This window comes from Oryx dammah, unplaced genomic scaffold, assembly GCF_014754425.2.
Source record: "Oryx dammah isolate SB20612 unplaced genomic scaffold, SCBI_Odam_1.1 HiC_scaffold_13, whole genome shotgun sequence".
In the NCBI taxonomy this organism is placed as follows: Eukaryota; Metazoa; Chordata; class Mammalia; order Artiodactyla; family Bovidae; genus Oryx; species Oryx dammah.
This window is the reverse complement of record NW_024070197.1, coordinates 5,327,136-5,350,085: the sequence shown is the minus strand read 5'-3', so window position 1 is coordinate 5,350,085 and position 22,950 is coordinate 5,327,136. Positions and strand designations below refer to the sequence as shown.

The 22,950-nt window shown below is 42.1% G+C and overlaps 1 protein-coding gene, 1 long non-coding RNA gene and 1 pseudogene across 2 annotated transcripts in view; all 3 read right to left on the bottom strand.

Moving 5' to 3' along the window:
• Positions 1-22,950, bottom strand: part of LOC120871946 (zinc finger protein 420-like) — a 719,570-nt gene that overhangs the window by 281,292 nt on the left and 415,328 nt on the right. The window lies entirely within an intron of this gene.
• LOC120872974 lies at positions 1,202-4,234 on the bottom strand (annotated as a pseudogene).
• Positions 18,953-22,272, bottom strand: LOC120872090. Its single transcript, XR_005723170.1, has 3 exons — positions 22,137-22,272; positions 21,236-21,238; positions 18,953-18,963 (listed from the first exon to the last, which is right to left on the bottom strand). It is a non-coding gene; the product is annotated as an uncharacterized LOC120872090 (long non-coding RNA).

Genomic DNA, 22,950 nt, shown 5'->3' with positions numbered 1-22,950 from the left:
TAGCCTTTGCCCTGCTTCATTCTGTACTCCAAGGCCAAATTTGCCTGTTACTTCAGGTGTTTCTTGACTTCCTACTTTTGCATTCCAGAAGGGTTCAGATAGAAAAGAGAAATGTTTCAATTTGTGTATAAAATATAATTTTACCAAATTGCTGTCATAATTAGTTTTAGAGGAAGGTTTTTTTTTTCCTTACACCTGGATAACACATATTCAAACCAGTAATTTTTCGGATACAAACCATAAAAGTTATAAGCATATTCATCAGTCCTTCTGTTAAGCTTTGTGAAGTCATCAGATTTTCCTTTAGAATCCTTACCCAGTTCAGAACCTGGAATTTATCCAAAAGTCCTTTCTATAAATCTTCTTGAAGAGCAAGTATTTTTGCAAAACTTGATGTGTGTTATGACAATATTTTGAAATAGTAATTAGAATTAAACCTCATAACATTTTACCCAAGCATATCAGAATTTTAGCAGCATCATATGGTTTCTCCGATATCTATATTAGTAACATTTACCATACAATATAACCCGAGACTTATTACTCACTTGACAATACTTGTCATGTCATTCTGTATAGAAAATGAGCCTAATTAGTGTAATATCTCTCTTTGGGGTGTTTCAGGGGCCCTCTGAAGCATCCCAAAGTTAGCTAGAAATCAAGTTCTTCATTACAATGACTTAGGAAGTTTTGTCAACAAATATCAAATAGGTTTAGAACACTCAGTCAGATAGGATTATAGGTCGTTGTGAAACAAGAGCTATTCATATAGCCAAAGTAACAATGCAAGATTTCAGAACAGATCATTTAAGAGATAAACTTCAATCTGTTATCAAAGGCAGTTCACCATCTGAAGAAAAGGTGTCATCTTAACAGGCAGAAAAGCTAAATTCAAATTTTGCAACAGACAGAAAAGCGAAATTCAAAGCTAAATAAGTTTTACTTTATTTAAAAGGCAAACTTAATTAAATTTATTTTGCACTTCTTTTAAACCATGTACAAAACCCACTTCTCATGGTTGACTTTTCACAAACCTTATCACTTTCTGCACCCATTTTTTTGTTCTTCCATCCTAAAAAGGCACCTGTAAGTCAGGCTTACTTCCTTTCCCTTCACAAAATGCAATTCCATTCCTCAGACCTTCTTTACTGAAAACACACTTCCTACTTTCCTTGAGCAACCATGAATTGACTTGTTTTTTTTTTTTTGGCAAGTTGGTCCATTTTTAATACTGAGTCAAAAGAAGCTGTTTTTCACCTCCCCAAATGCCCGCCCCTTCCTGAGGTTAACATATTTCAGAATTTTAAGTAAACAGTTGCTGTGACTGGGTAAAGTTGCCCCAGGTCCATCCTCCAGGAACTGCTGTGATTATCAGCAATGCCAGTCTTCAAGGGGGATATCAGCCTGGATCTGCTCTGTAATTGTTGCAGAGCTCCAATTTGCTTTAGCCGTGTCCACAGTTCTACTCTCTCATGCATATTTACTAGATCAGTGCATCCACCTATGCACTCTTTTCTTTTTTTAATTTAAATTTATTTATTTTAACTGGAGGCTCATTCATGTATGAATGTGAGAGTTGGTCTGTGAAGAAAGCTGAGCGCCAAAGAATTGATGCTTTTGAACTGTGGTGTTGGAGAAGACTCTTGAGAGTCCCTTGGACTGCAAGGAGATCCAACCAGTCCATTCTGAAGGAGATCAGCCCTGGGATTTCTTTGGAGGGAATGATGCCAAAGCTGAAACTCCAGTACTTTGGCCACCTCATGCGAAGAGTTCACTCATTGGAAAAGACTCTGATGTTGGGGGGTTGGGGGCAGGAGGAGAAGGGGACGACAGAGGATGAGATGGCTGGATGGCATCACTGACTCGATGGACCTGAGTCTGAGTGAACTCCGGGAGTTGGTGGTGGACAGGGAGGCCTGGCGTGCTGTGATTCATGGGGTCGCAAAGAGTTGGACACGACTGAGCGACTGAACTGAACTGAACTGATTGTCTTGGTTTTGCCATACATCAACATGAATCCACCACGGGTGTACACGTGTTCCCAATCCTGAACCTGCCTCCCACCTCCCTCCCCATAGCATCCCTCTGGGTCATCCCAGTGCACCAGCCCCAAGCATCCTGCATCCTGCATCGAACCTGGCCTGGCGATTCATTTCTTATATGATATTATACATGTTTCAATGCCATTCTCCCAAATCATCCCACCCTCTCCCTCTCCCACAGAGTCCAAAAGACTGTTCTATACATCTGTGTCTCTTTTGTTGTCTTGCATACAGGGTTATCATTACCATCTTTCTAAATTCCATATATATGTGTTAGTATACTGGATTGGTGTTTTTCTTTCTGGCTTACTTCACTCTGTATAATCGGCTGCAGTTTCATCCACCTCATTAGAACTGATTCAAATGTATTCTTTTTAGTGGCTGAGTAATACTCCATTGTGTATATGTACCACAGCTTTCTTATCCATTCATCTGCTGATGGACATCTAGGTTGCTTCCATGCATCCACCTATGCACTCTTTACCGATGAAGACCCGAGGTACCGTTCTGGCTCCTGTGAGCTGTTGCAAGTAATCTTGAATCTCATTGGTGTCACTGTTGGCTGTGATATCGACAAATTCCTAAAGCCCTTGTTTGAAGGGCAGTTGACTGAGGAACTCCTGAGTCCTTCTGCAGTAGGGGCAGGTTGGCTTGATGAACACGACCAACTTCCCAGACTGGATCTTGCTGTTCATGAATGCCTGAGCCGTGCTGCCTCCACCTGGAGGACACCTTAACTGCCAAGAACTGACTTTTATATTAGCATTTTATAGATTGGTGAGCATAAATACCAGTGATAATTTCTAAAACCTTTGCTTTCTTAGAGAGAACATTTTAGGATGGCACCAAACAAAATGAAGGCAAAATGAGGACTAAAGCCCAGGAGGCAGCATCTCAAATAGCTCTGAGAGACTGCTTCAAAGCGGTAGTGGGGAAGGTCAATATATAAGGTTTTGGTGAATGGGAAGTTCAGTACCGTTTAAGCACTTATTTTACGAAAGGTTTTTTGTTAGTCATGAGGATATGATGTCACCATAAAGGGATTTAGTGCTTCTCTAGATAGGAGGAGATACAATGATAGAGACCATAAAATCTGTTCCTAAAAACATTAAAAAGAAAATCCAATTGTCTAAAGACCCATCTCACCGGATTCCCTGGAGCGTGGAGTGCCTCACTCCACAGCTGTTGAAGGGCAACACCTATAGGAGCATGGGGTTCACTCTCCATGGAGGCAGACGGCAAACGCCTTTGTTGTTCAGTCACTGGCAGTGCTCTTGGTCAATGCCACTTTGTAGTTGACAGGAGTTTGCTATGACCAGTGCGTTCTCTTAACAAAATCCTTAGCTTTGCCCTGCTTCATTCTGTACTCCAACTCCAAACTTGCCTGTTACTCCAGGTATCTCTTGACTTCCTACTTTTGCATTCCAGTTCCCTATGGTGGAAAGGACATCTTTTTTTTTTTTTTTTTTTGGTGTTAGTTCTGTGAAATCTACCGTTCTTCATAGAACTGTTCAACTTCAGCTTCTTTGGCATTAATGGTTGGGGCATAGACTTGGATTACTGTGATATTGAATGGTTTGCCTTGGAAATGAACAGAGATCATTCTGTCGTTTTTGAGATTGCATCCAAGTACTGCATTTTGGCGGAGAAGGCAATGGCACCCCACTCCAGTACTCTTGCCTGGAGAATCCCATGGACGGAGGAGCCTGGTGGGCTGCAGTCCATGGGGTCGCAAAGAGTCGGACACGACTGAGCAACTTCCTTTTCAATTTTCACTTTCACGCCTTGGAAAAGGAAGTGGCAACCCACTCCAGTGTTCCTGCCTGGAGAATCCCAGGGATGGGGGAGCCTGGTGGGCTGCTGTCAATGGGGTCTCACAGAGTCGGACACGACTGAAGTGACTTAGCAGCAGCAGCACCACTGCATTTTGGACTCTTGTTGACTATGATAGCTACTCCATTTCTTGTAAGGGATTCTTGCCCACAGTAGTAAATATAACGGTCATCTGAATTAAATACACCCATTCTGGTCCGTTTTAGGTCACTGATTTCTAGAACGTTGATGTTCACTCTTGCCATCTCCTGTTTGACCACTTCCAATTTACCTTGATTCATGGACCTAACATTCCAGGTTCCTACACAATACTGTTCTTTACAGCTTCGGACTTTACTTCCACCACCAGAGACATCCATAACTGGGCGTTGTTTTTGGTTTGGCTCAGCCTCTTCATACCTTTTGGAGCTATTTCTCTGCTTTCCTCCTCCTCTGGACATCTACCAACCTGGGGAGTTCATCTTTCAGTGTCATATCTTTTTGCCTTTTCATAGTGTTGATGCTAGCAAAGTAATGCTCAAAATTCTCCAAGCTAGGCTTCAACAGTACATGAACCAAGAACTTCCAGACATTCAAGCTGGGTTTAGAAAAGGCAGAGGAATCAGAGATTCCTCCTGCCGCTTAAGAGAGAGAAAAATGTCTGACATTTGCAGCCTATTTCCTCCACTTGGAGACCCCTGGCCTTCCTGCCTGTTACCCTCTCACTGATTCAGTATTTTCTTAATGGAATAAAATAATAAATTTTGGACTTTGTTAATAAGTACATATCTAAAATTAATGATAAAAATCACATTATTATTTCTAAAATAGATTTATTTCCTGTACTCTGACTTCATGCTTCAGTGTCTTTTCCCTAGATCTGGCGAGTGGTGGCCACTCTGGTTCTGGTGAGCATGCTTCTCATTGTGGTGGCTTCTGTTGTCTTGCAGGCTTTAGTAGTTTCACCTCCTGGACTCTACAGCTCTGGCTCAGGAATTGAGACTCACGGACTTGGTTGCCCCTCAGCAATTGGGATCTCAGACCAGGCAACAACCCACATCTCTTACATTGCCCAGTAGATTCTGAACCACTTCCCCATAGGGTGGCCCACATATTTTTAAATACAGTTATTTTATAAAGATTAGAAGAAATATTCTGTATTGTTATTTTCTGCTTGTATTATTTTTATTTTTTTTTTAACTAGAATAAGATAATATTGAGGAGTTCCCTGGTAGTACAGTGGCTAAGAATGTTCCTGCCAATGTAGGATGCACGGGTTCCATCCCAGGTCCAGAAAGATGCCTCAGAGCAACTAAGTCCATGGGCCACAACTACTAGGCCTGTGCCTTAGAGCCCGGGAGCCATTACTATGGAAGCCTGCACTCTCTAGAGCCTGTGCTCCAAAACAAGAGAAGCCACTGCAAGGAGAAGCCCGGGCACTGCAGCTGCAACTAGAGAAAGCCCACTCACAGCAACAAAGACCCAACATAAACAAAATAAATAAGCTTTGAAAAAGAAATAGAATGTTGACAAAGTTACTGAATGAAGAAGTAAAAAGAAAGAAGAGAATGGGAACCCACTCCGGTATTCTTGCCTGGAAAATTCCATGGATAGAGGAGCTGGCGGGCTGCCCTCAGCGGGGCTGCAGAGTCTGGCATGAGTAAGCAGGTAAAGAACAACTTCCACACACAGTAGACAGAGCTCTGAAAATCAAATCTAAGTGTCTAACTTTCTTCCTGCAGATTCTTCAGTGACTTCCAGTACCTTTTGAAATAAAGTCCTAAATCCATAGATATTGCATAAATGAGCCTCTATCTGGCATCACCCCATCTACATTCCCTGTGTCCCAGTCACACTGGCTGACTTTCTGTTCAGTAAATATCTTCCTGCCTCAGAGCAGGCACTCAGGGTGTTCTCTCTGCTTGCAACCCTCTTCTGTTTCCCACCTTGCCAATCCTAAGTGTTTCTTCCTCACAGAGACCTTGTCTGATTTCTCAATGTAGGTTAAGACTTTCTGTTTAATCTTGTCTTTGCACCGGGCTTGTGTCAGAGCACTTATTTCTATAGTAACATTAAAATTGTGGATGAAATTGGCTGGCTGGCTGCTAGATTGTAAGCTTCATCATGTTCACTGCTGTATTTCAAGTTTGAGGCACAAAGCTGATGCTGAATGAATTTTGAAAGAATGAAAGGAAAAAAAATTAAGACAACTCTACTTTTTTCAATCAGTTTTCTGTTTACACATGCATGCATGAATCCATGGATATGTAACTCCATTTTTTAATTACAAAAACATCATCTTATAAATGATGGTGTATGCTTTGTAGCAGTTTCAGTTGTCTCTTAAGCGTATTTCATGGCGCTAAGTTTTTTCTACATCGTCACATGAATGATGTAAACTGGAGTCAGAGGATTGAGATGGTGAGGGTTGCGATGGGAGAGGGTGTGACCCTGTATCGTGACCATTTATGCTGTTCTATTGTATTTCAGCTTCCTTGAACTTGTTTCAGGTATTCGCAGGGAACTCTCTGTGGGTGCACTTTCCTTCTCTGCTAGTTAACTGGTTGATTCTTTAGGTTCAGTCGTCTCTCCCAACCACCTGAGCTCAGGTGCTGTTGCCTCATTTCTTAACTGTTTGATCTGAGCAATTTTTAGAGTGACAGTTTTCTCCCCAGTAAGGTGGACACAGGTCTTTCACTAATGTGCTGTTATGTTGATGACAAATTCATCTGTGTGAAGTCTTTGGAGTAATGCTTAGTGTGTAGGTCGTGCTGAAACACCTCTCGTCAGTGTGATGATATCGTCATCATCACAATATGTTGTTTTAAAGTCACTGTGGACTTTGTCATCTCTGAAGACACCAGTCTTGCTGTAACTCGTCTAATAGTGACACTATGTCACTCACTGTGTTGAATGGAACACTTCTGCATAGACAACCCAGTCTTGGTTTTAATTTGTGTATTTTTCATGTATTGTGGCTTCTTCCAGAATCCAACGTCTCTCTCTCATGTATGTCCACATACATGACAAATAAATGTTGATTGCAGGATATCATAATCTTAGGAAAAAAGAGGAAATTATAAATTAGAGACCAACAGTTGGCTTCAGGCAGGTTTTAGTGGATCTATCAGAATATTACTTCAAGTGAATTGAGCTTTACCCCTTTCACCTCTTCTCATTTTTTGTGAAACTAAGACTCCTCCTCAGGGCCCGTTGGTGAAATGTGTTTTCATTTCAGGCACAGTTGATCTTCAAGGATGTGTTCCTAGATTTCACTCCTGAGGAGTGGGAATGCCTGGACCCTGCCCAGAGGACCTTTTACCAGGATGTGATGGTGGAGACCCTCAGGAACGTGCTCTCTGTGGGTGAGGATCGTTTCCCTCGGGCGTGGGGATCTGCCCTGGGGTACCTCTGCACGTTCCCTCTGTACCTTTTGAGATCCCCTGTTTTTCTTGACTAAGCTCAAAACCTTTCTGACTCACACATGTTAAGCTTCCTGATTGGCATCAGGCATTTAAACTTGACTTTCCTTCAGGTGACCTGCCCACCTTATGATGCACAAGGAGTTTCTCCACAGCTTGAGTGTTTATAAAGCTGATTTCAAATTTTGAAATATCCAGTTGCCTGTTTTCTAGCCCTGTGTTCTTGGTTCAGTAGTTCTTAGGTAGGAACTAGATACCTGCTCTTCCCTGTGCATTCAGAAGGAGGCAGAGAGTAAATTCATTTGAGAAGTATTTTCCTGTCAGTTTGTAATGTCCTCACTCCTTGGCTGACGAAAGAGCTGGGTTCTACACCTGCCAATGCAGGAGACACAGGTTGGATCCTTGGTCTGGGAAGATCCCACGTCACAGAACAGCTACGCCTGTGTGCCTCAACTACGAGCCAGCACTCTAGAGCCTGGAAGCTGCAACTACTGAGCCCACATGGGACAACTACTGAAGCCCGTGCACCCAGGAGAAGCCGCAGCAAGTGAGGAGCACGAGCACTGCTACTGGAGCGTAGCGCCTACTTGCTGAACTTGGAGAAAAGACCAAGCAGCAACCAACACTCACCCGAGCCAAAAGAAATGAATGCATCAATATATTAAAAATAACATACATTTATTAAAAAAAAGAGAGAGAGAGGTTGGATTCTGGAAGAAGCCACAGTATATGGCATTACTTCTGAGTAGGAAGTTCTGTTTCTGATCTGAACGTTATCTCCATTCTTGTGGCACAAGGAAGAAGACCCCTGGATTGTGGAGAATGAAGTGCTAATAGCAAACATCCAGATGAGTGGGAAAGGATCCACGGTGTGATCACAGGTCACCTGTCACAAGGACAGGGAGGAAGCCACACCATTCACGGTGTTTGGGAAACTCTCCAAGTGGGAGAGTTCTGTGAGAAAACAGATGTTTAATGTTTGTGAACTCTCACAGGAGATTTTTCTTCTCCCTAACTTATGGCTGTATTCTTTGACATGTGAAATGTACAGCACCCTCGAGTGGTGCTGTAGCACCCACAGAGATGAAGGCAAGTTACAACTGGAAAAAGAATGATGCGATTTGTGAGGATGATTATCCATATTACAATTTCACATTATATTTTGGCTGGTCAAATCTTCACTTTTTCAGTCGACTCTCTTTTGTCGGCCCACAGCTCCAACAGTGTTTCCCCACTGCCTTTCTCTCTCCATTCTTTGTCCTGTTGTGGCCTTACACCCTCCCAACCCCTCTGTCTCCCTTCCATCAGCTGGTCCCCTTCTAACTGCCTCTGTATTGAGGGGGGAGGGGGAGCCCAGTTTCCCTGACTCTAGCAAGTTTGTTTACCCCTTTAGATTCTTCTGATGAAAGACCCCCATTTCCCTGGAGAGATGTTCCAAGATTTTTATCACTCCTTCTGTCCCTGTTATCACAGTCAATTTGAGCACTGTTTGATCTGTATTGTAGCCATAAAGCTGTGACTATAGAAAGGAGAGATAGCTTGTTTGATACAGGATGGCCATGAAATTGTTTAGACTCTGGAGAAAACTGGTTAAGATGATTTTTTTGTTTCTCTGAAAGTGCAAAACTGGTTCTTTTTACATGTGGAATTAAAAGCAGCAAGCTTGTTAAAAAGACCTGCCAAAAAAAAAAGCTGAAAGTTAACCTTTGCCAGGGGTTCCCAGATGACTCTAGTGGTAAAGAACCTGCGAGCCCCTGGGGGGAGACACAGGAGACATGGATTTGATCCCTGGGGAGGGAAGATCCCCTGGAGGAGTGAATGGAACCCACTCCAGTATTCTTGCCTGGAGAGTCTCATCATGGACAGAGGAGCCTGGTGGGCTAGAGTCCACGGGGTTGCAGGGGGTTGGACAGGACTGAAGCGACCCTGCATAGTGAGCAACCTTTGCCATGTCCTTGAAATATGTAACCCATTTTTCCAGGGATGTCTGTCTTGGGCAAATTAGACTTTTAAACCACGGGGCAGGGGGTGGGAAGAAAAGGGTGAAAGAGATATTTTAAATCTCAAGCAGGAAAGTATGAGAGCTCTCATGTCTGTCGATCTGCATTTATGTTTATCTCAGTGTGTCTCTTTGTTTTTGGGTAATATTACTGAGGTTAATTTGTAAATGAGCTTTAATTCAATTGTTTGTAAAAAAAAAAAAAAGTAAGCACTTACAAATCAAAAAATTACAAGAGAAATTCACCTAAATAAATTTTCAGGTTCACGTGAAGTGGGAAATATTCAATACTAAATATCTAGTATTAATGTTTGTTTGCTAATCTAACTAAGACATGTCTTGAGTCTTCAACATTGTCTAATACTTTTATTGTACCTAGGTTTAATATTCGGAGAAGACAATGGCACCCCACTCCAGTACTCTTGCCTGGAAAATCCCATGGTTGGAGGAGCCTGGTAGGTTGCAGTCCATGGGGTCGCTGAGGGTCGGACACAACTGAACGAATTCAATTTCACTTTTCACTTTCATGCATTGGTGAAGGAAATGGCAACCCACTCCAGTGTTCTTGCCTGGAGAATCCCAGGGACGAGGAGCCTGGTGGGCTGCCATCTAAGGGGTCGCATAGAGTTGGACACGACTGAGGTGACTTAGCAGGTTTAATATTAAGTAAGTTTGTCAACAGTTAAAGTAACTTGAGTGAAGAAACTTTTAAGGAAAGAATGCAAATGCAATTGGAGCTTTTAGATAAACTCTGTTAAGAATGATTATACTTTAGAAATGTGTGTCTAAATACTCTCTCTAGACTTGAATAACCTGAATTTCTAGGGTTGTGCTAAACTAAGTGATGAAAGTTTGTTGGCTATCTAGGTCATTTCCAAATAAAATAAGATTCTGAAACACAGATTACTGAAAACTCATTTCCTCTTACAGACAAACTAAAGAGATTTTAGCCTATTAATGAATACATTTGGTGTCACCCTGCGATGTTCTCTATAAGAAAGCAAATATTCTTAGACACTATCACTGGTATTTATGTTCATCAGTCTACAAAATGCTAATATAACGGACAGCTCATGGTTGCCTAAGGAAAGTAAGACGTGTTTTTAGAAAGAAAGGTATGAGGAATGTGGGCCAATCACCTTGCTTTGTCCCCCCTGGTTAATTTGTCTCAGGACTCTCCTCTTGGGTACACACCACACCCTGGATCTTGAAGTAAAGGCTTCTCAAAGGAGCAAAACTCATTATGGCCTGGACTGATCCTCTAACTTTTGACTCCAAGGCGCCTTTCTGCACTTGTGTACTGTCTCCTTTATCAGACAGGGTTTTTCTTTTCTTTGTCCTTGCCATGTTTATTCCCTTGAATTAAGAGACAAACTGGCTGTTTACAGTGTTTTTGTTGACTTACCCCGCGTCTGAGGCCAGTGGCGGCCGGGAGGAGACACCCCGCGTCTGAGATCAGGGGCTGCCAGGAGAAGCCACCTTGCGCCCAAGGCCAGGGGTGGTGACCTTGAGGAGCCACCCCGAGCCCGAGGCCAGGGGCGGCAGCTGGGAGGAGCCACGCACGCTGGAGGAGCAACCCGAGGAGTGGTGGCTGCAGAGGTACAGGAGGGCCTAGAGGAGCTATCCCACGTTGAAGGTCAGGAACAGCGCCGGTAAGGAGATACCCCTCGTCCAAGGTAAGGAACAGCGGCTGTGCTTTGCTAGAGCAGCCGTGAAGAGAAACGCCACGCCAAGGTAAGACAAATCCAAGTAAGATGGTAAGTGTTGCAGTAGGGCATCAGAGGGCAGACACACTGAAACCATACTCACAGAAAACTAGTCAATCTAATCACACTAGGACCAGAGCCTTGTCTAACTTAATGAAACCAAGCCATGCCTGCGGGGCAACCCAAGGCGGGCGGGTCATGGTGGAGACGCCTGGCAGAATGTGGTCCACTGGAGAAGGGAATGGCAAGCCACTTCAGTATTCTTGCCTTGAGAACCCCATGAACAGTATGAAAAGGCAAAATGATAGGATACCAAAAGAGGAACTCCCCAGGTCATTAGGTGCCCAATATGCTACTGGAGATCAGAGGAGAAATAACTCCAGAAAGAATGAAGGGATGGAGCCAAAGCAAAAACAAAACCCAGCTGTGGATGTGACTGGTGTTAGAAGCAAGATCCGATGCTGTAAAGAGCAATATTGCAAAGGAACCTGGAATGTCAGGTCCATGAATCAAGGCAAATTGGAAGTGGTCAAACAAGAGGTGGTAAGGGTAAACGTCAACATTCTAGGAATCAACGAACTAAAACGGACTGGAATGTGTGGATTTAACTCAGATGGCGATTACATCTTCTACTGCGGGCAGGAATCCCTCAGAAGAAATGGAGTAGCCATCGTGGTCAACAAAAGAGTCCGAAATGCAGTACTTGGATGAAATCTCAAAAATGACAGAATGATCTCTGTTCGTTTCCAAGGCAAACCATTCAGTATCACAGTTATCCAAGTCTATGCCCCAACCAGTAACACTGAAGAAACAGAAGCTGAACGGTTTTACGAAGACTTACAAGATCTTTTAGAACTAACACCCAAAAAAGATGTCCTTTTCATTATAGGGGTCTGGAATGCAAAAGTAGGAAGTCAAGAAACACCTGGAGTAACAGGCAAATTTAGCCTTGGAATGTGGAATGAAGTAGGGCAAAGACTAATAGAGTTTTGCAAAGAAAATGCACTGATCATAGCAAACACCCTCTTCCAACAACACAAGAGAAGACTCTACACATGGAAATCACCAGATGGTCAACACAGAATTCAGATTGATTATATTCTTTGCAGCCAAATATGGAGAAGCTCTATACAGTCAATAAAAACAAGACCAGGGACTGACTGTGGCTCAGATCATGAACTCCTTATTGCCAAATTCAGACTTAAATTGAAGAAAGTAGGGAAAACCACTAGACCATTCAGGTATGACCTAAATCAAATCCCTTATGATTATACAGTGGAAGTGAGAAATAGATTTAAGGGTCTAGATCTGATAGATAGAGTGCCTGATGAACTATGGACTGAGGTTCATGACATTGTACAGGAGACAGGGATCAAGACCATCCCCATGGAAAAGAAATACAAAAAAGCAAAATGACTGTCTGGGGAGGCCTTACAAATAGCTGTGAAAAGAAGAGAGGCGAAAAACAAAGGAGAAAAGGAAAGATATAAGCATCTGAATGCAGAGTTCCAAAGAATAGCAAGAAGAGATAAGAAAGCCTTCTTCAGCGATCAATGCAAAGAAATAGAGGAAAAGAACAGAATGGGAAAGACTAGAGATCTCTTCAAGAAAATTAGAGATACCAAGGGAACATTTCATGCAAAGATGGGCTCGATAAAGGACAGAAATGGTATGGACCTAACAGAAGCAGAAGATATTAAGAAGAGGTGGCAAGAATACACAGAAGAACTGTATAAAAAAGATCTTCACGACCAAGATAATCACGATGGTGTGATCACTCATCTAGAGCCAGACATCCTGGAATGTGAAGTGTGTGGGCCTTAGAAAGCATCACTACGAACAAAGCTAGTGGAGGTGATGGAATTCCAGTTGAGCTGTTTCAAATCTTGAAAGATGATGCTGTGAAAGTGCTGCACTCAATATGCCAGCCAGGTTGGAAAACTTAGCAGTGGCCACAGGACTGGAAAAGGTCAGTTTTCATTCCAATTCCAAAGAAAGCCAGTGCAAAACAATGCTCAAACTACTGCACAATTGCACTCATGTCACACACTAGTAAAGTCATGCTCAAAATTCTCCAAGCCAGACTTCAGCAATACGTGAACCGTGAACTCCCTGATGTTGAAGCTTGTTTTAGAAAAGTCAGAGGAACCAGAGATCAAATTGCCAACATCTGCTGGATCATGGAAAAAGCAAGAGAGTTCCAGAAGAACATCTATTTCTGCTTTATTGACTATGCCAAAGCCTTTTACTGTGTGGATCACAAGAAACTGTGGAAAATTCTGAAAGAGATGAGAATACTACACCACCTAACCTGCCTCTTGAGAAATCTGTATGCAGGTCAGGAAGAAACAGTTAGAACTGGTTGTGGAACAACAGACTGGTTCCAAATAGGAAAAGGAGTACGTCAAGGCTGTATATTGTCACCCTGCTTATTTAACTTCTATGCAGAGTACATCATGAGAAACGCTGGACTGGAAGAAACACAATCTGGAATCAAGATTGCCGGGAGAAATATCAATAACCTCAGATATGCAGATGACACCACCCTTATGGCAGAAACTGAAGACGAGCTAAAAAGCCTCTTGATGAAAGTGAAAGAGGAGAGTGAAAAAGTTGGTTTAAAGCTCAACATTCAGAAAATGAAGATCATGGGTCTGGTCCCATCACTTCATGGGAAATAGATGGGGAAACAGTAGAAACAGTGTCAGACTTTATTTTTGGGGGCTCCAAAATCACTGCTGATGGTGACTGCAGCCATGAAATTAAAAGATGCTTACTCCTTGGAAGAAAAGTTATGACCAACATAGATAGTATATTCAAAAGCAGAGACATTACTTTGCCGACTAATGTCCACCTAGTCAAGGCTATGGTTTTTCCTGTGGTCATGTATGGATGTGAGAGTTGGACTGTGAAGAAGGCTGAGTGCCGAAGAATTGATGCTTTTGAACTGTGGTGTTGGAGAAGACTCTTGAGAGTCCCTTGGACTGCAAGGAGATCCAACCAGTCCATTCTGAAGGAGATGAACCCTGGGATTTCTTTGGAAGGAATAATGCTAAAGCTGAAACTCCAGTACTTTGGACACCTCATGTGAAGAGTTGACTCATTGGAAAAGACTTTGATGCTGGGAGGGATTGGGGGCAGGAGGAGAAGGGGACGACAGAGGATGAGATGGCTGGATGGCATCACTGACTCAATGGACGTGAGTGTGAGTGAACTCCGGGAGATGGTGATGGACACGGAGGCCTGGCGTGCTGCGATTCATGGGGTCACAAAGAGTCGGACACGACTGAGTGACTGAACTGAACTGAACTGAAATTCCTCAACCTGAGCCCACCTATCTCTTATCTCAGGGCATGCAAAAAGGAGGGTAGCTGATTATAGATGTCCAACCTGCTGCCCTTCCAACTCCTACCTCAAAATTACTTTTTATTAAGGAAAATGGGAAGTACTTCTGACTTACAGATGGTTGTTTCTAAATGAACAAAGTGATTTTTTAAAAAAAAAGAGGTTTCATGGAAAGTAGACTCCAAGAAAAGAGGTCCCAGAAGGCAAGGTCTTTATATGTTCTGCAACAATGTGTCATTTGACTCCTGTCAATTTTGTTGCTTGACGTTGGGTAGCATGTGATGAGGTATTTCAAAGGTATCTACTTCCCCTTGTCCCCCTCCTGTGGTAATTAGCGCTGTTAGGTGCATTGACTGTTGAGTGCTTTATAGAAAAAATCAGAAGTTACGTTTTTTTTTTTTTTTCTTTGCTGCGCCACATGGCAGTCTGGTTCCTAGTTCCTCATTCATGGATGGAATATGTGCCCCCTACAGTGGAAGCACATTGTCCTAACTACTGGACCACAGGGAGTTTGCCTCAAAGTTTACTTTTGCTTAAAAGATATATTTACTTCCTGTTATGCTTATTGTCACATATCTCTTTGTCTACATTACATCGTGTATGTTGTTATTTTACATTTCATTCCCTAGAGCGTTGTCTCTGCCTCTAGTAACTAAGTTTTCCAATCACATTCCTTTATCTGCATAACAGTACGTTAAAATTTTCTTTAAAATTTGTTTTTGGCTCCACTGGGTCTTTGTTGCTTCAGGGGCTTTTCTCTACTTGCAGCGAGCAAGGGCTACCCTCTAATTACAGTGCATGAACTTCTCATTCTAGTGGATTCTCTTGTTGCAATGCGTGGTCTCTGTGTGTTTGCTTAATAGTTCTGACTCCCCAGCTCCAGAGCACAGAATCATCACTTGTGGCCTACAGGCTTAGTTGTTGTCAGGCATGTGGGAATTTCCCGGATCAGGGATCAAACCTCTGTGCCCTGCACTAGCAGGCGGATTCTTTACCTCTGAGCCACAAGGGAAGCCCCAAAGCTTGCTCCTTTACATATATCTTGGAGCCAAGAACTGGGTGAGTTTAGGTTACTGTGTAGATAGGGAGTTGATGTTTTGAATGATTATTGTGTAAGTAGAGTATATTTCGCTTATTTTTATTTTTAAAAATGACGCTGTTTTTGTATTACACAATATAACTGACATAAACCACTTGTTAATGTCATAAAATGCCTATATGTCTATCTACTGATAGATTTCTAAGAGGTATTTAGGAAAGTGTTTATTTTTTTATCTTTAAAATTATTTTAGGGAATTCCCTGACAGTCCAGTGGATAGGATTCAGTAGTTTCACTACAGCAAGCATGGATTTAACCCAAGATCTCATAAACCACGTGGTCCAGCAAAAAATAAAAAATATATATACATAGTTTATGGAATTCTTTATTTTCTGAATGCAGTATTTGTTGAACAGTTACTAACTGCCATTTAGTTTTTACATTATTCATTAGAATGCTTCTTTTGCATTGTTTACCATTCCATTACATTGCCTGTTTGATGCTTGTTTGCTCAGTTGCTCAGTCCAGTCTGACTCTGTGATCTCATGGACTATAGCCCACCAAGCTCTTCTGTCCATGAGATTTTTTCAGGCAAGAATAGTGCACTTGGTTGTGATTTCCTGCTCCAGGGGATCTTTCCTACCCAGGGATTGTATCCCCCTGTGCCGTGTCTTCTGCATTGGCAGGCAGCTTCTTTACCACTGAGTCACCTCTCTAGGCCTGTATGTTCTTTACCTTTTAAATAGGTGTAAGTGTGCATAAAGTGTGTACAATATACCATTAGTTTCTCCTCAATTATGAGACAGCAGTGTGTTTAGTACAAAGTAGGATGAGCTTTGAGGTCATGGTGGGAAAATACGTTTTCTTTATGAACTGACATGAGTTTGTATAAAATGAATGTTTTCTGATTGTGTTTGAAACTACATTACCCTAAAGTTAACTTGAACTACCTATGGTCACCCTTTTTAAAATACTTATATTCCTTTAGTGTTGTGTAGTTTTAAGATCATCTTTGCGAAGATTCATAATTCTGTTCAGGATGGATATGACTTTTGCTATAATATCATGTGTTCAACAGGAAATAATTTATTTATGAGTTGTAACTAATAGAATACCTGTGGTTCTTTATGTCTTGTAGATATGTCTCATATACATATGATCAAGAAATTACAGGCCAAAGCAAACAGTGGGAAAGGGGAAATTTTTCAAAGAGTGACGTTTGGAAGAGCTGAAAGCCTTGAAATCAAAGATTTTCGCCTCAGGAAGATCCAGGAAAACATACATGACATAGACATTATCTGCAGACAGATGATGAAAGAAATGACACGGGAATGTCTACATCCCATAACAAAACCTCACTGGTGGAAGAGATCATCATAGTAGAAGTGATGCAGGAAATGGACCTTTGGAAAGGCACGGATCAAGCTTTCAGGATGAGTTGCAGATGGTACAATCTGAAGGGATAATTTTTGAATGTAGTCAAGTTGTGACAGACGTCAACGCCTCAAGTTTATTCTCAGAGAACTAGTAATGTTTGCAAAGTCTTTTCCCATAAACACAAGAATGCTGTTATGCACCCTTCAGAACTGTTACGAGACCATGAAACACAAAAGAAAAGACCTTACAAATGTAATGATTGTGACATAACCTTTCTTCAGGACTCAGAACTCACTGGACATCAAAGAATCCATACAGGAGGAAAACCATACAAATGTGACATGTGTGGCAAGGCATTTAATCAAACTATAAAACTTGCAATGCATTGGAGAATTCATACTGCAGAGAAACCACATAAATGTGATGCATGTGGCAAGGCCTTTAATCAAGCTGCAAAATTTGTAATTCATTGGAGATATCATATGAGAAAGAAACCATATAAATGTGATGTGTGTGGCAAGGCACTTAGTCGTACTAGCAACCTTGCTGTTCATCAGAGAGTTCATACTGGAGAGAAACCATGTAATTGTGGCATATGTGGCAAGGCTTTCAGTGTAAGTTCAAGCCTTCCTGTTCATCAGAGAGTTCATACTGGAGAGAAACTATATAAATGTGATGTATGTGGCAAGGCCTTTAATCAAACTACAAGACTTGCAGTTCTTTGGAGAATTCATACTGGAGAAAAACCACATAAATGTGATGTATGTGACAAGGCTCTTATTCAAATTGGAAACCTTGCAATTCATCAGAATATTCATCCTGGATAGAAACCATATAAATGTGATGTGTGTGCCAAGGCATTTAGTCGTAATGGCAAACTTGGTGTTCATTAGAGAGTTCATACTGGAGAGAAACCATATAATTGTGGTATATGTGGCAAGGCTTTCAGTGTAAGTTCAAGCCTTGCTTTATCATCAGAGAGTTCATACTGGAGAGAAACCATATAAATGTGATGTATATGGCAAGGTCTTTAGTCGAACTGCAAACCTTGCAGTTCATCAGAGAATTCATACTGGAGAGAAACCATGTAATTGTGGTGTATGTGGCAAGGCCTTCAGTGTAAGTTCAAGCCTTGCTGTTCATCAGAGAGTTCATACTGGAGAGAAACCATATAAATGTGATGTATGGCAACGCCTTTAATCAAACTACAAGACTTGAACTTCATCAGAGAATCATACTGGACAGAAGCCATACAAATGCAATGTATGTGACAAGGCGTTTAATCATACTGGAAAGCTGACTGTTCATTGGAGACTTCATATTGGAGTGAAACCATATAAATGTGATCTGTGTGGCAAGACTTCCAGAATAACTTCATACCTTGCTGTTCATTTGAGAGTACATATTGTAGGAAACAATATAAATGTGATGTATGTGACAAGGCCTTTAATGAAGCTACAAACCTTGCAGTTCATCGGAGATTCCATACAGGAGAGAAACTATGTAAATGTGATATATCTGGCAGAGCCTTTAGTCAAACTGCAAAGCTTGCAGTTCATCGGAGAGTTCATACAGGAGAGAAACCTTATAAATGTGATGTGTGTGGCAAGGCATTTAGTCATAATGAAAACCTTGCTGTGCATCAGAGAGTTCATACTGGAGAGAAACCATATAAATGTGATGTATGTGGCAAGGCGTTTGTTTGTAGTGGAAACCTTGGTATTCATCAGAGAGTTCATACTGGAGAAAACCTTACAAATATAAAAATTGTGACAAACCATTTAGGCACAGTCATCCATAACTCATCATCAGGCAGTTCAGACAGGAGAGAAACCATAGAAATATGATGTATATGGCCGGTGCTTTACTTGAAATGAGGAACTTAGAAACCATTGGAGAATTCATACTAGAGAGAAACATTAGAAATGTGACAGTTGTGAGAAACATTTTAGTGCAAATATCGTGAGTGTGACAAAGCCTTTAGTCAGTGTTCAGGCCTTATAATTCAGAGAATTCATAATGTATAGAAAACATACAAGTGAAATGAATGTGGCAGAGTTTCTAGTGCATGTTCAGCATGAACTGCATACAGGACAGTAACCACATAAATGTTATTTATGTGGCAAACCTTTCAGTCACAAGGAATGATGTTGCAGATCATCTGAGAATCCATACTGCAGTGAAAACTTACACATGTAGAGAATACAGTAAAATATATCAACTTTTTGACCCTCAGAAAATTCAAACTGGAGGAAAACTACACAAATGTGTTAGGTGTGGGAAAGCTTTGATTCTGTGTTCAGGCCTAACTCGCCATCAGTTAATTTTTTTTTTCTTACAGTACTCTGATGGTTTTTGCTGTACATCAACATGAATAGGCCATAGGCGTACATATGTGCCCTCCCTCCTGAACCCACCTCTCTCACCACCGTATCCCTCCAGATTGTCCCAGAGCAGTTGCTCATACATCAAACTTCCACTGGCTCTTTTACATATGGTAATATATATGTTTTAGTGCTAATCTCTTAAACCCTGCCATCCTATATCTTTTCTTTTTTTCAATAGTTTTTCCTTAGCTTTACTTTTTCTATCCACATGTTATGACTCAGATTTAATGTTTAATTTACATTTCTTTCCTGCCTTACACTAACAAATATATAAGTCAGTGGGTTATTTTGAGACTTTTGTAACATTAAAATGCACATAGACAATGACAGGGAACATAGTAGGTGCCCTGTATGTGTAAAGAAAGACAGTTCCTTTAGGACTTGAGTTCAGTCAGATAATACACATAGAAATATAAATAGTGCCAAGTTGATAATTTTGGTGAAAGAAATTCTAGTGTCTTCTTAAGATTTTATATTTTACAGTGTGCTTTGTTGTATACAACTGACAGATCTATCAGAAACAGACAACAAAGAAATGAGAGAAAATATATTACAATTTTCAACAGGAAGTAAATTGCCTAATTACTGTTAAGTGATCATATGGTAATTTGACATTCCATTGCATTGAATTATTGCCTTACGTACTAAATATTATGATGTAAACAAGTTTTTCCCATATAAATATTTGAAGCTTTCTCATCATAAGCATGGAACAGAAGCTTTTATAAAGAAGTATGCATTTCTCATTAAAAGTTTTTTTCTCTCTTTATTTTTGGCTATGCCAAGTCTTCATTATGCTGACTTCTTTCTCTTTGTGCAGCAATCAGGCTATGAATGCTCCACATAAACTTGGCTGGGGTATGGTTGGAGACTGGCATTTTGATACTTCTTTTGGTCAGTCTGGAGGACTCAATGTCTTTTTTTGTTTTTTTTTTTGGCTTTGCTGAGCCTTTTTTTTTTTTTTCTTTTTTCTGCACATGAGCTTTCTCTAGTTGCAGCAAGCAGAAACGACTTTCTAGTTACTTGTGTGCAGGTTTTTCACTGCTGTGGCTACTCTTGTTGCAGAGCACAAGCTTTAGAGCACAGGTCAGTACTTGTGTTGCATGGGCTTAGCTATTCCGAGGCACATGGTATCCTCTGAGACCAGGGATCAAACCTGGGTCCTATGCATTGGCAGGTAGATTATTTACCACTGGACCACCAGGGAAGTTCTACTCAGTGTGTTTTAACTGAGCGCTATGTATGTTCATACATTGCCAAACAAAATTGAGGTCATCAACCAGTGACTGGGAGATCTGAAAACCAGGAGAGACTACCCCAAATTCCCGGGACTTGCTGAAGAGGTGGATGGACCCAAAAGACCCTTGCTGAAATATCAAGGCTAGAATGTTCAAAGCACAGATTGGTGCCTGCTTTTCTCAATCCTGCATTGCCCTCAGGGTGCACTTTCGCTGGGCCACTGCAGTGACTTGATCCTTGAAGAAGTGAAATGTCAAGACATTTGTCTTCTTAGAAGTGTTAGTATGAAGTAGCCCTTTCTACGGAGAAGGCAATGGCACCCCACTCCAGTACTCTTGTCTGGAAAATCCCGTGGATGGAAGAACCTGGTGGGCTGCAATCCATGGGGTCGCTGAGTCAGACACAACTTCACTTTCACTTTTATGCATTGGAGAAGGAAATGGCAACCCACTCCAGTATTCTTGCCTGGGGAATCCCAGGGACGGGGGAGCCTGGTGGGCTGCCGTCTATGGGGTCATACAGAGTCGTACACAACTGAAGCGACTTAGCAGCAGCAGCAGCAGAAGCCCTTTCTAACAGTTGTGTTTCACGTTCTAGCTAGTCATCCATATACAAAGCCAGTTCTTGTTTACTTAAACTGCTTAAATTAATTCTAATTGCAGGAATATTCCTGGGTTCAGCTAGCACCCCACATCAACCCCCACCCAACCACAACCTGGCCACCAGACCAAGTTTCAGTTCCCAGGCCTCTGAATCACTTCAGCCTCATCAACACAACTCCAAGTACAGTTTGGTTCAGTCGCTCAGTCATGTCTGACTCTTTGTGACCCCATGGACTGCAGCACACCAGGCCTCCCTGTGCATCACCAACTCCCAGAGTTTACTCAAACTCATTGTGTCGGTGATGCCATCCAACCATCTCATCCTCTGTTGTTGGACATTCAGGACTCCAAATGTTATGCCAAAACCATCTTTCTTTCCATTGTGATTATCCCACATAATTTTAAGGTTGTATTGAAAATGTTACAGTTACTTAAAGTAATGAGCAATCAGTGGTGCTACACAAGACATGAGAGAGCCTGAGGTACCACTGGCCGGGGTCCAGCCCCAGTGCATCCAGGGTAATTCAAAGCGGGGACGGAGTCGGTGTTTAGGAAAGAATTTTTAAATTAGAGATATAAAGAGAGATTAGGAGAGAATAGTGTAGTAGGAAAATTAGTGGAGAAAAGAGGCTGAATAACTTGGTTTACGCGGAAAGCCAATAAAACCCCGAGACAAGGGGCTTGCACCGCCTACGTAGGCCACAGGCATCTTCCGGGTCTCCCAAGAAGCGGAGACACAAAGTGCCTCCCCATTCAGATCTTAGAAGCCCAGGCAAAATTAGGCTCGGCGAGCCTCCATGCTCCAGATGGGAATTCAGCCAGAAAAGGAGAATGAGAACGACACGGGGGAGCCAAGCATCAATGTAAGACTCAACTTTATTTTCAAAATCAGCTTATATACCCCAAGTTGTACATAAAGAAATAATGGAATATGCGGAGTTATACAGGGGTAGCAGTCCTGACCCTTATTGAGGCCAGGCTTTCTTTTGCATACCTTCCCATATACAAAAGGTCTCAGGTGTTTTACATTATCTTCTGGCCAAGAGGCCTGTTAACATTTTTATGGTTCTCTTCCTAGATAAATGTCTATCAACCAGAAAACTCTTTTTCCCTTGAAGTGTTTTTTGTTTAATCTGCATCACTCTCAAAGTACTAAATAAAGTTACATTAAAAGATATGAAAACTTGGCAGCAAGTATTGGCTCAACAATGACACCCTTAATCAGTTCTATTCTCATGATTTTGACTCCTCGGAAGCCCCTACATTCCTAGGATGTTTTAAGCTTCCTGTGCCTCTTGCGGTTGGGAGCGAGAGTCCGGATAGACCTGTCAGGCAGGCTAGAAAGCCATCAGAAGGCTTTTTGGATTGAAACACTCTTGTTATGTCCAGGAGACTCATTAACTGGAGCTCTAAGTTAATTTTCTTTTAGAGGAAGGTGGTGGGGGACAACCCCCCCTTGTAATGTTAGAAGAGTAAGTGGAAAGCATAACACAGTAAAGTAGGCAGACTCTGGTTTGGGGGGTAGATGCTTGAGAAAGTCCAGGGGGGACCCCTGAGGCCTGATCCCACCTTTGCGTTTTGTCAGGCCCCTTTCGTCATGACATTTGCCATGAGCGGGATTCCCCATGCTGGCTCCCAGCACTACTTAACCCTGACAAGATACCTCTGGAACCAAATGGAGGAAGAAGCACGTAGGTGTACTCTCCGCTCGGCCCGGCCCTGCACGCGTGGCCCCGAGTGGCCCCCCTCAGCCTCCCTCGTGTCCGCCCCTCACACGCTCAGACACAGGCGTGTGTCCTATGCCCCGCCACTCACGCCCAGACCCAGGAGTGTACCCTACACCCTCCACCCCCCACTGTGACATTCTTCTGATACCAGTGGCTGAGGAGTCTCGCATCCTCACTTTGATGTAAGCTCTTCTAGAGCCAATTCCCGATGCTGAGACTTGGTAGGTGCAGTCGACCATTGGAAACGTCAGGT